Source organism: Neofelis nebulosa, chromosome 11 (genome assembly GCF_028018385.1).
Source record: "Neofelis nebulosa isolate mNeoNeb1 chromosome 11, mNeoNeb1.pri, whole genome shotgun sequence".
NCBI lineage: Eukaryota > Metazoa > Chordata > Mammalia > Carnivora > Felidae > Neofelis > Neofelis nebulosa.
In genome coordinates this window covers 44,236,610-44,249,748 of record NC_080792.1, presented here as the reverse complement: position 1 = coordinate 44,249,748, position 13,139 = coordinate 44,236,610, and the positions used below count along the sequence as shown (strand labels likewise).

The 13,139-nt window shown below is 36.6% G+C and overlaps 1 protein-coding gene across 1 annotated transcript in view; it reads right to left on the bottom strand.

Annotated features, from left to right (window-relative positions):
• Window positions 1-13,139, bottom strand: part of CDH2 (cadherin 2) — a 215,983-nt gene that overhangs the window by 201,923 nt on the left and 921 nt on the right. The gene's annotated exons all lie outside the window — the stretch shown is intronic.

The following is a 13,139-nucleotide window of genomic DNA, read 5'->3' as shown; positions in this document are numbered from 1 at the left end:
TATAGGATTCATTCAGACACCTCAAGGAAGAGAAAAAGGCCAAAACACATAAAAAGAAAAATCTTCAACTCATTAGTAACCAGGTGAATGAAAATGGAAACCAACCAGATATGATTGTAAAGTCCAGTAGACTGTTAAAATTTTTAAATTTGACTATAACACAAACAGAATTATGGAAAAACAAAAATGTACATGGCACTGGCAGACCAATTTGGAAAAAATTCTGGTTTGCAACCCAGCAATTCTACTCCTTGGTACATATCCCAGAACAGTCCAGCATTCCATCACCTGGGAGCTTGCTAGACATACAAATTCTCAGGCTCCACCATTGGTTTATTGAATCAGAAGCTCAGAGGGTGGGGCCAGGAATCTATGTTTAATAGACTTTCTGGTGATTCTATACAAGCTCAAGTTTGAGAAACGAAGTCCTGGAGTACCCCTGACAGTTAACGCCCAATGGGAAGTACAAGAATGTTCACAGTAGCAAAATTCTGCAACCACACACACAAACCCATCAACAATAAGTTGAATAAGTAAATTCTACCATATTCTTAGCATGCAATGCCCTAGAGCAGTGAAAATGAACAAATTATAACTACATTAACTCAAATGAATGAATCTTACAGAATGCTGCACATAAGTCATAAGAAATACATTTTAGATATATGTACACACACACACACATATATATATACACACAATATGCATAAATACACACATATGCATGGTACACTAATGCATAAATGCATAATACATATACATTTACATAAACACATTTCTTCTCCCTTATATATATGGAATATACACATAAATGGTAACACTATAAACAAAAGTATTGAATAATTATTAGAAAAATGAAGATGGTGGTTACCTCTGGGGGGAAGAGGGGAATGGAAACAGTATTCTGGAGACTTCCAAGGTACTGGCAATATTCCACTTCTTAACCAGTCTGATAGTTACACTGCATATTTGTGTACTTTAATTATTTTTTACACTGTGCATATGTGCTTTATATACTCCTCTACACATACCACATTTTAAAATAAAAAAGAGGTTTTTCTAAAAGGTTGAACTTCAGGAGAGCCTCAGGACTCAGTCGGTTAAATGTCCAATTCTTGATTTCGGCTCAGGTCATGATCTCACGGTTCGTGAGATCGAGACCCGAGTCAGGCTCCTCACTGATAGCATGGGGCGTGCTTGGTGTTCTCTCTCTCCGCCCCTCCCCCACTTGCGTGCGCTCTCTCTCTCTCTCTCTCTCCCTCCCTCTCATACAAAATAAATAAACTTTAAAATCCTGCCTTGGGGTGCCTGGGTGGCTTAGTCAGTTAATATCCGACTCTTGGTTTCGGCTCAGGTCATGATCTCATGGTTCATGACTTCAGGCCCCTCATCGGGCTCTGGGCTGACAGCCTGCGATTCTTTACTTGGGATTTTGTCTCTCCCTCTCTCTCTGCCTCTCCCCACCTCCTGTCTCTTCTGCAAAATAAATTTTAAAAAAACTTAAGAAAATTAAAAGTAAAATAAAATAAAATCCTGCCTTAATTTTTTTACCTGCATTCAAATAAATACCAAACCTAGGAACACAGGTTCTGACATCAGATTTCTGGCATTTGAACTCCCCTTAACAAAATCACTTTGGGCACCTTATTTTAGACTATCTGTGCTTTGGTATCCTCATATATGAAATAAGTATAATTTTTTTGTGAGTTAAATGAGTTAATACACTTAACGTACTTAGAGCAGTGCCTGGCACATAGTAATTACTCAAAAATGATGTGCTATTATTAGGATAGGATGAAACTGAGTTAAAAGTAACATTTCCTGCATGTAATCACCAATAAATCATTAGCATCCATAAGAACAATGATTCTTCCCTCTGTTTTTGCAGATTCTGTGCCACAGTATCAACCAACAGTACCTTCAACCCCCTCCTCTCTATTAGGTCCGCATCATCATGTTAAAAGCATTCAGAGATCAGTAACTTACTCTGGTTCCTTCCAGGCTAGTTCAAAACACACACACACACACACACACACACACACACACACCCCAATATCAGAACATTAAAGAATTAAATCACAGAAGCCAAGAGACAGACCTGAAAGACACCAGAATAGCTTCTGTTCGATTACCTGTAATTCCCAAATCAAATTGCTGGCAGAATAACATTCCATATATATTAACCCCTTTCCCTAATCTTAGCAGCCTAGACAACATCTGTTAGAATTTAAGGAGGAATGTTAAAATGTGTGCCCTTCAGTGTGGCTTCCCAGTGGGGTCTAAGGGACACGGGTGGAGAGTTACAAGTTATCTCACTATAATGCTGAACACAGAACAAATCTTTGAACATCTCAAGAGCTCACATTTATTCAAATAATTAAATGATCCCTTAACTGTGTCTGTACAAAACAGTGGTAATGACTATGCCTCAAAGTCTTCAGTTAAAGATCTTAAATCTTGCTTACTGTATGGAAGCACTTTTTAAAGTGATGTGTATATATTATATATTAACCCACTTGCTTTTCGTTAACACCTTACTATAGATAAAATCATAAAAATGTCATGTTGTCTAAGTTCACATAACAACCAAGTGTCAGAATTGGGGCACAATCACAGGTCAACTAGCTCCAGAGACCCCATTCTTAACCATTGTGCTTTACTGCCTCTCTAGGCAACTAAATCAGTACAATTAAAAAGGAAAAAGAACAAGAATCAAACGTCTATGGAAATGCTAAACTTAATAAAGGCATTTCAGTTCAAAAGAAGAAATTTTACTTGACAAATTGACGGCCACTCATGTGTTAGGGTGTACGTGTTTTATGTGTGGGGAAAAGAAAGCAAGACTCACTATGCTCATACCACGTACAAAAAGAAATTTCAGATAAGTAAATATCTAAATGTGAAAATATAAACCAATAAATACAATTTGATATAGCGTGAGGTTTGAGAAGACTGGGTTTGGAGGTGGATGGTCTCAACTTATATATTGGCACATACCAGAATAGTATTCCAGAAACACATGGTGTGTGTGTGTGTGTGTGTGTGTGTGTGTGTGTGTGTGTGTTGTGTGTATAGAAGAACCAGCACTTTGCAAAATAAGAAATAAGAATCATGACAATATCCATTACAAATGCAAATACTAAAAAAGTAACCTCACCGTTTTCCATGATGCCTTTATTTTAGGTCATAAAATGTTATAAGCCATCTGCAGACAGTCCCTTGTCGTCTACATTTAAATATATCAGTATACCCCCTTTAAACATTGCTTCACAGAGACAGCCTCAAATAAAGAGAAGACCCTAACCCAAATCATGGATATCTCAGTTTCATTTACAAAAAAAGTTAACTATAAATCAATTTGTAAATTAAATCAGTGATAATGATAGTCTCCCCAAATGTTCTTAGTATTTGTCAAACAGAAAAGACAGAACTGTAAATAAAATCTAATGTCAAAAACACAAATACCATATGTAAACAATTACTTTCACAGGAGAAAAACTATGTGTAGGAGCAAAACACAAGTGAAATACAAATTATATATCAATAAGCTAAGGACACGCAAAAAGTACCATCTCTTTAAATATTGTAAAATAAAGTCCATGTGTGTAAGAATGTAAATAAATTAGAGCTGCCTTGAAGCAAACAAACCTTTGGTGGGTCATTACCTCCAGAATTTGATTCTTTAGTCCTCATCAATATGCATGGAATCCTACACCTAGAATCTGGATCTACTAACCAACCATTTTAAGTAGAGAGAAAAGGTCCCTAGAAAGAAGGATCTTGGCATAAACATGGCTCTCTGCATCCTTTGTGACAACCTCTCAGACCTTTAAAAAAGCTATACAAACAGAAAAGAGGGTCAACTGTACCCAAAGATGCACTAAACAGCTGGAAAACTAGCAGTTTGTGGCATTATAACCCCCCGATTTAACCTTTTTTAAATTAAAAATAAATCTGGGTAAGACCTCATTGAGAAGTGGGTCACTAGTAAGCTCAGAGAAGGTATTAAGAAGCATCAATGAAAAGATTAGACTCTGTTAACACCCAAACCTTCTGCTTGAAGACTTCAAATCAAAAAGACATTTAGTTCTTTGCCTCCACCCTCCTCCTGATAGAGGCTATAACTTACTGAGTTCCCAATGTTTTTGGCTTTTGGCTAGACAATACTGCCAAAATTGCAAGAACTATAGAAGAAATCTGAGCAGGAAACCCCACAAAAGGTGTTTCATGGCTTGACAAACCGGAAGTATGCAAGCAAATTTCAGCTGCAGTGAAACAATCACTCTGTTTTTTGTTTTTTAAATCAATGTTCAACTTCCTTAACTTCCTGGATATTTCTATAACATCCATGAATCTTTCGTAATTCCTGGCTACTAAAACATTATGACACAAATATATGGACAATTCTACAAACTGGGTGGAAGATACCAGACACAAAAGGGAATACAGTATATGATTTCATAAAATCCAAAGATTCCATAAAGAATAAGCAAAAGTAATAGATATTATGAGGCAGAAGTCAAGTAAATACTTAGCACTGGAAAATGGTTAAAATTGGAGGAGGGTACCCATGCAGTGTTGGTGATGCTGTCTCTTGATTGGGTGCTGATTCAATAGCGTTCAATTTATGAACATTCAGCAGGCTATCTACTTATGAGCACTTTTCTATATGCATTTGATAGTTCTATAAAGTACGAGCGTGTATATTTATGTGTGTGTCAAATCTGAATTTTGAATTCTCTTCAGTACAATGGAAGCAGGACGTTAGAAGTTAACTTTGAACACGTTAGCACCAAATGGGACTCTACTGGGGGTGGATGCTAAAGGATCCACAAAATGCTAATATTTTGGCTGCAGGAAACACATTTTTCTTTATTTACTGGACCAGAAAGCCACAAAGAATGAACTCCAGACTTTGAACTTTTGTGTTAACCAATTAAGACAAGAAAAAAAAAATTAAAGTGGTCACAGTCTCTAGTTTATATTAAAGATTTATGTTAAGCAGAGGGAGTGGATTATATCCCTTTTAAACTTAATATAAATTAATGGCTTTTTAGTCATTTATTTCAGAGTTCACTTAATAGCTTCCCAACCAACCAACCAACATTTTGTTGGAGATTATAGTCAAGCCAACTGTATCCGCCCAGTTACAATAGGTCAAGTTACAAACCAAATAGTTCTAGGCTTTCTCTTCAGCAAACAAATCCATGTCTGTACTTGGTCCCTCCACAAAACATTCACATGAATCTTTTACAGCCGGTCCTTTCAAGATGTGGACATGTATATTTTAAAAGACCCAAATAATTTCATTTGTGGGATAAAAGGTAATTCAGATGATCCAAACATGGAAAATGTGCCGCTAAACATATTTCAAAACTTGGAGTCTCTTGAATTTATTTTTCCCAGAAAAGAACGCTTAAAAAAAAATAGTATCAAAAAAAGAAGAAAAAACATGCATAGTCTGAGGGCTTCTAGGCCCTTAGGAAGTATTTTTAAGTTCCAGGATTCACCCATTAAATTTTTTTTTGAGCAGTTATCAGCATATTATTTTTTTATGAAGACAATTTGAAGAATATTATAAAACTGATTTTGAATCATTTCACTATGATATTTTCTTCTTTCTCTAAGACAACATATTTTTAAAATGAGTGAAAACCCTCATTACATTGTAATGCTTGGTGAAAACCAAGCATTACATTTTGGCTTCAGATGCCAACATAAATAAAAATACATAAGGCCAAAATTAATAGAGAATATAAGTCAAAAGTTGATGACTGAAAAAAAAATCTTATCAACTCGGTAAAGAAAAATTGAAATTCCTCTCTAATGTGATGTTCATTCTTTGAGTACCATATGAAAAGTGTCCCGGCCCCTGACAGAGGGAGGAAACCATGTGTTTTGCAGTCAAACTCCATCTACTCTGACAGATACGTTTTTACTCTGGATTCTCAGAATAACTACTCAAACTGTCTGAGTTCCACTTTCATCAACTCTAAAATGGGAATAAAACCACCTCTCTCACAGGGTTACAGAAATAATTAACAGAGACAATATATTAGTTTCCTTCACTGAAATTAAAAATATTGTATTTTAAAGATTTAGTACCACCAGACATTAGTTAAAAAAAAAAAAAAAAGAAGAAGAAAAGAAAGATTTGAAGATGTGGCAGCAAGCATCTAAAGTTTCAAGATTTTCTCTGGTATATGTGCTTTTCAGAGATACATGAATGACCTACTGACAATTAATAAAAATAAAATAAATTGTGAGAGGTCTTAAACTGCATATGTGGAAAAAAATCTGAAGGGCCATCCTTACTGAAAGCAGTACAAAAGTTCAGCATTTGATACAACAGAAGAAAGGTGAATAAGCTAAAAATTTATTTTAATGAGGGAGAAAAATGGTCACTCCACATTTATATTTCCAGCAATTTCTGGAATAATACAGATTCTAACTTATGCCCCTTTAGTTAACCTTTTTGTTTTACTAATTTCTTTTACTAATCCACTGAAACATTAAACATTACATCAGAATGTGAGGAAGGGAATCTGGGTATAAATATTTTCAAACATCATGGTCAAGTAATTAAATTCTTTTAATTTTTTTTTAATGTTTATTTTTGAGAGAGAAAGCGTGCACGCAAATGGGGGGGGGCAGAGAGAGAGGGAGACACAGAATCTGAAGAAGGCTCCAGCCTCTGAGCTGTCAGCACAGAGCCTGATGAGGGGCTCTAACTCATAAACCATGAGATCATGACCTGAGCTGAAGTCTAATGCTCAACCAACTGAGCCACTTAGGTGCCCCCTTAATTAACACAAAAACCCATATTAAAACTACAATATGTATTAAGTATGCAATAGTCAAGTAAATTTTTTAAATTAACATAAAAACCAATATTAAAATTACAATACAGAGAAGTATATATCTTTACTCAAGTACTTATTTGTTTATTTTTGTTATACGTAGGTATATTTTGTAAAAGAAAACTTAAGAACCAATCATGGATCAACCACTTCTCCGAGCACCTCTATATATGATTGCCATATTGTATTTATAATAGCACTTCCTTTTAAATCGCTCTAGCTGCTTTAAAGGCTGTTGACACAGTTAATTTTCCCAATGCTACCTGAGAAAAACCCAAGTTAAATAGTTTTATTTAATCAAGGCAGGAGACCAAAACATCTGATTCCCTTACTAAATTTCTTCTGTGTTTCAAGTTGTAGATGGTAGTAAGGTCTTTAGACTACACTTTAGACCCCACTTGCACCATTAGAACAGATGAAAAATTAAATATTCGGTCAAAGGAATGTAAGAAATATTACAATAGTTTAACCAACAAATCTCTTAGGCACAAATAACAGCACAATGTAGTCATTTTATGATACAACATAGAGACTAATCTATTATTTAACTACCCATTAATTTGGCCAAACTCCAATTGGACCTACTTGAAGCTCAGCCTGCTACCTGCTATAGGTTCTTCTCAGCCAAACTTTAGGACATTCTACTGTTAGTTTAGGTCATATTCATCTTATTCATACACTGCTTGCTTTCCTATTCTTTTGTTATAACTTCTATCATGGTCTTTGTCTGATATCTCATGTAGATCCCACTGATTACTTTGGCTGCCCTTCTTTGAAGATTTTCTAGGTGTGTGCCTATGCCAAAAACATTGGGTGGTTTAACAATCATTTTTTTTTTTTTTTTGCCTTGGAACTAGAACTAAAAATGCTTTATTCCACATAGTAAGGGTTCTCAAATCTGACTGCATATTACACATAATACATTAAGTCATTTCCTACTAATGACATTCAGAGTTCAACAAATCCAATCCTTGGTAAGTATAAACAACGCTTTGTGTGTATACCATGATTACAGACATACCTGCAGAAAAATAACTAGAGAAGGACTTGTTAGGTCAATGGGCTATATTTTTAGTGCTGACCCATATCACTCAATTCAATGGTTCTCATGGAAGCTATCTTCTCTCAAAGAAACATAAAAGTACAAAAGGAATAAAAGGAATAATTTTTATTCTTAGTAGTATCACACTCTCCCTTCCTTTAAGTCTAACCCAAAAATATAATTTACTTTTAGTGGTAAATGCAACACAGTCAATGAAAAAAAATTATTTTTAAAGGTCAAGCATATAAAAAATACAGATGATTTCTAACCTACCATATATAATAAACTATTGTTAATGACCCTCAAAAATGACATTCTACCACTCAGATAATATGAAAATATTTCCATTTTAGGTTAAAAATTAAAGTCATTCCGAAATCTTTATAAAGGAATCATTTTGGGGGATATTTTCAAGCAGCCTCAAGAGTCGTAGAATTGGAAAGTCCCTGAGAGATCAACTTATCCAACCAGGCCCAATATTTTACTATTGAAGAAAATGAGGTCATGAGAGTTTAAGGGAGTAAACTACATCTGGACTGGATTAGAACCCCAGGCTTTCTGCCTTTGACACTAGCTCTTGCCCTTGACGTTATGTAACAGCAGCTTATTTGCACCAAGCAAAATTATACTTTTGATGCCCAAATCAGCTTGGATGACACACACACACAAAGGTATTAATTAGCTATTGACTGACACTTTATGCTAAACTGTGATAAATATTGCAGGAGACACATATGTAGATAGCAATCCTCTACATACATATAGTGTGTGTGTGTCTATATATACACACATATATATGTGTATATATATGTGTATGTGTGTCTATATATATATATATATATATATATATATATATAGACACACATATACGTGCAATCCAAGGGCTTAGGGGCTGTAAGTACAGTGGAAATTCAGACAAGGAAATGCACTGAGTATGAAAGAGAGTAACAAGAAATAAGAACTGAGAAGCATGTATTTATAACCTAAATTTTCCTTTCAAAAACTCTGTGATAACATAAATTGTAATCTTTAAATCCAAATCTTTTAAAAGGTCCCATTTAGCTCTGGAATTCACCTTCTTCTGAGTACTTTAAGGACATTGCTTTCTCTATGGAGAAGATATGGCTCTAACTAAAACATTTATCTGTATATACCTCTTCCCTGGCATGAATAGGGTTAATCAAAACTTATCTACATTTAGTTACATACAGGAAGACTAGCATCTGCTCAAATAAATTGATATAATTTGCTAAAAAATTAAAAGAAAAATAAGTTTTTGGTAAGGAAAGACAGAAATGTGAGGCATAATGATGTGTTGATACAAATTACATTTCAACTTATAGTTCTTAACCCAACTTGAAAATGCTTACTTAGGTTTCTAGAAGGTATACTAATGGCAGATAGGAAATACTCAAATGACAAAATCCAAACTCCAAATCTATGTAATTTTTAAATGATTGACAAAATTCACCACAAGTCTGTGCAGTGCTTAAACCTGATTACTTTTTGTATTTGGGCCAAAGGAACAAATTTGAATAATGTTAACTTGGGCAAAACGGTAGAGTATATACATAAACATTACGTTTCTTAAATAACAGCTAGGATTTTTCTTTAAAAATCACTCTTCTAACTTATGAATATCCCTTTGAAAACAGGATGGGGATTTGAGTTCACTCAGGATTTTTTTAAGGCATTTTAAAGCAAGATTTACTGTTACTTTAAGTCTTGACATTTCCCGATTAATAACGCTAAAGCTTAATGAGGCACAACAAATTTAAGAAGTGAGAATTTTTAATGAAAAAGGAAATTAAGGACAGTTTGGTGCAATACACTGTCACCAAAATAATCTGTTCAAAGAAGACTTTAGTCTCTATATGTAAAAAATACAATCTAAAAAGAATTTCCTCTTAAAATCTCAGTCTGAACTTTTAATGAAGGTCAGAGCAGACTCCATGAAGGTATGAAAGTCACAAAGTACAATCTGTATGTAAATTCTGAACTTGCAATTGGGGCCTAACAAATTATATATACATATATAATTTATTAATTATATAAATAATGTATATAATTATATACATAATGTATATAATAATTATATATACATATATACTTTTAAAATATGTCCATAAAATATTTTAGGATAAAATATCTTAGGATGCACAAATTATTATTTTCCAGATCACACCTAGTATGCTTGCAATGCGCCATCTATGAGTAATGACCACACGCTACAAGATAAGAAAAGGGCAAAGATATCTGTAACTGTAGCCACTAAGCAGAATAAACTGTGAACACCAACTATGTTAATTTTCCTTACTTTCACAAGAAGTTGTTAAAAGACACATGAAAATCAAATAAACACTGGGAATAAACATTTTTTGTGCTTAAAATGATTACTGCATCCTTGATTTTCTACATCCTAAAATAAAGTTTCTTTTTATATGTTTCAGGTGTTGAAAATTAATCTCTTCAAAGTCTATACACCTAACAGGTAAAAATCACGTATGGTTTATGCATCTTTTTTCATATACCCTCATCCACGATTGAGAGCAGGACCCATGTGATAAAACTAAGAATCCAGAGGATCTATAAACATTAAGGTGATGTCCTTGATGCTTCATAACCCATACAAGTGTATTTAAATTAGAACAATGTGAATGAGAAAAACAAAACAGGTTTCTAGTCTAGTAATTACTGGGTAGGTAGTAGAAGTAAAATTGATTTTTTTTTTTTTGTCTGATGATAAATCTATTTAAGGCCTTGAAAGTCACTTGTACAATTTAAAAGGGAAGCTTGTCATAACTTTGTGATATCCCTTGATCAGTAAAATTTAATGCTCAATTTCTGCTTTTTCATTTTGAGTGTAAAGGACAATGCTAATGCCATAAGTTAAAATGAAGAAGAATAGAGAAAAATCTTAAAGCTGAATACCACAATGTGCAAAATTGAGTAGAATCATGTAAATATAATAGGACAACTAAACTAATAAACAATCTCTGAAAGTAAAAAAAAAATGTTCAAAGTAAAACAAGAAATACTTCAGTTAACACGTAAAGGCATGAAGTTCTTTTGATTATTTAATGATTCTTTTTTGACTGGTCTGAAAAAAAATAAGATCGCTCTATATCTACCCTAGTAATCTACTCATTCTCCTTCCTAAAACTCTTGTCTTCTTAGTCTGACCGAAAAGAAAGAAAAGAAAAGAAAAGAAAAGAAAAGAAAAGAAAAGAAAAGAAAAAAGAAAAGAAAAGAAAAGAATAGACTTTTAATAGCAGATGACTGCAGAGGGGCCATTTTCACCTTGCAGATAGATCTTTGTTATTCTGGTGTGTAAAGCAGGCCATTAGCACAAAGACATTTCTAATCTCAGTTGTACAATCCACATGGTGCACTTAACCCTAAAACTCATGTTGCATAAACTGCTCTGCTTCCACTCCTAATGACCTTGCAAATCATTCAATGTTACTGCTTGACTTGCACCTATGAATTAGGAGACTGACAAATAACTTGATGACAAAGTTATACTTTCCCCTTTCCTGGGGGTTTACAAAAGTCAAGGTAACATCCTAGAAGAAACTGAGAAAGGACATACAATAGTAAAGATAAGCACTTTATTTGCCGTTTATAAATGCTATTTTTTAAATGCTTAAAAAAGAAAGTGACTTACAAAATTCATACCTGACTTCAAGGTGGATGACTAAGAGGAAATGGGATTGCTCCAGCGGTACCAAATTTAGCACCATGGTATTAATGACCAACAACTTCCCTGCACAGTATTCAACTAAAACTTACTTTCGGATCAAAAAGTTAGTAAACATGCCATCTACTGCTGGACTCACACTCTGAAAATTTATTAAAAGTTCTTTGTAAATTTGTGAGACCACTCAATGATGTTCAAAATTAATACTTTTAAAAATACGATTTTTTTTTGATCTATGACATTTCCTGTTCAAAAAAAAAAAGAAGAAGGAAAATGTCTTTTGTCCGTAGGATTCCTAAGTTTATCTCGCCTTCTCCCTAACTTCAAACAATTGAAGTATCACTTTTTTCCTTCTTCCCCTTCAGTCTAACCTCTTTAGCAAACCCCATTTGAAAAGAAGAAACAATAAATGAAGTGACAAGAGGGTTCAAGAATGAGGAGTGTGCACTCCAAGAATAAAGGGCGGTTTTATAACAGGAGATACTTTTGTTAGCAAGTGACTGACGGGTCTCCTCCCCCAGTTAAAAGAAATTCCATCCACTTCCCAAAACTGCAGAGGCCAAAACCAACTAGTCTAATAGTTCTAAAACCCCAGAGTCCGGAGAGAGCCGAGGAGGCCGGACTGGCGAGTGGGGGAAGGGGAGAAAGACCAGCAGGAGACGAAAGAACAAAAGGAGAAACCCAAGAAAGGAGAAAGGAAAGACGGGACCCGGGCGTCCAAGAAGCCGGAGAAAAGAGAGCGAGCCAGAAGGCTGGAAAGCACAACCTGGGGGAGGAAAGCGCAGAGCAGGGCAGGGCGCGCCGCTCCACGGCGCACCATGGACAGGGCTCCAGCGGCCTCTGCCCACACCCCTCTAGAGGGCGGCGGGAGAAAGCGGGAGAAAGCGTGAGAGACCGCGGGCGCCGACCTCGTCCCGCCCCCGGCGCCCTCAGTGCCCCCCGCGGCCGGAGCGCGTCAGGCCCTGACCCGTGAAGACCACGGAGGGGGGCGATCGGCACAATCTGTCCCTGCCCGGGCCGCCCCCGGCGCCACGGCACTTCCGAGCCGCACCCGGACTTTTCAGAGCGGCCACCCGCTGGCCACCCCCAGCCACAAGGGTGCGCTGCCCGCCCCCCCTCCCCCCCGGTGTATTTCCCGGGGGACCCTGACCTGCATTCAGTGTGGACACGCCCCTCTCCTGCAGCAGCTTTGGAACCCATAGCGTGCGGGGGCATGTTCGGTACCCCCGCCCTGCCCCCGCTCCCGGCGAGGGTCGCAGCTGAGGCGCGCGGCGTAGCTTCCCGGGACCGGGTCGGCGGACGGGAGGGGCCTCGGGGTATCCCCCAGCCGGACGCCGCGGGAAAGTTGGGCGGTCGGCCGAGCTGGAGACCGATGGCGCGGAGTGGCAAAAAAGCCCGCGACCTGCCTGAAGCAGGTGCTTTCTGCCGCGGAGGAGCCTCCTAGTACTGATTCCACGAAGAGGCTGTCTGGCGCTCTCCCGAAAGCGTGAAAAGTGCAGAGGCTCCTCGCTAAGGCGTCCCCGTGGACGCACGCAGG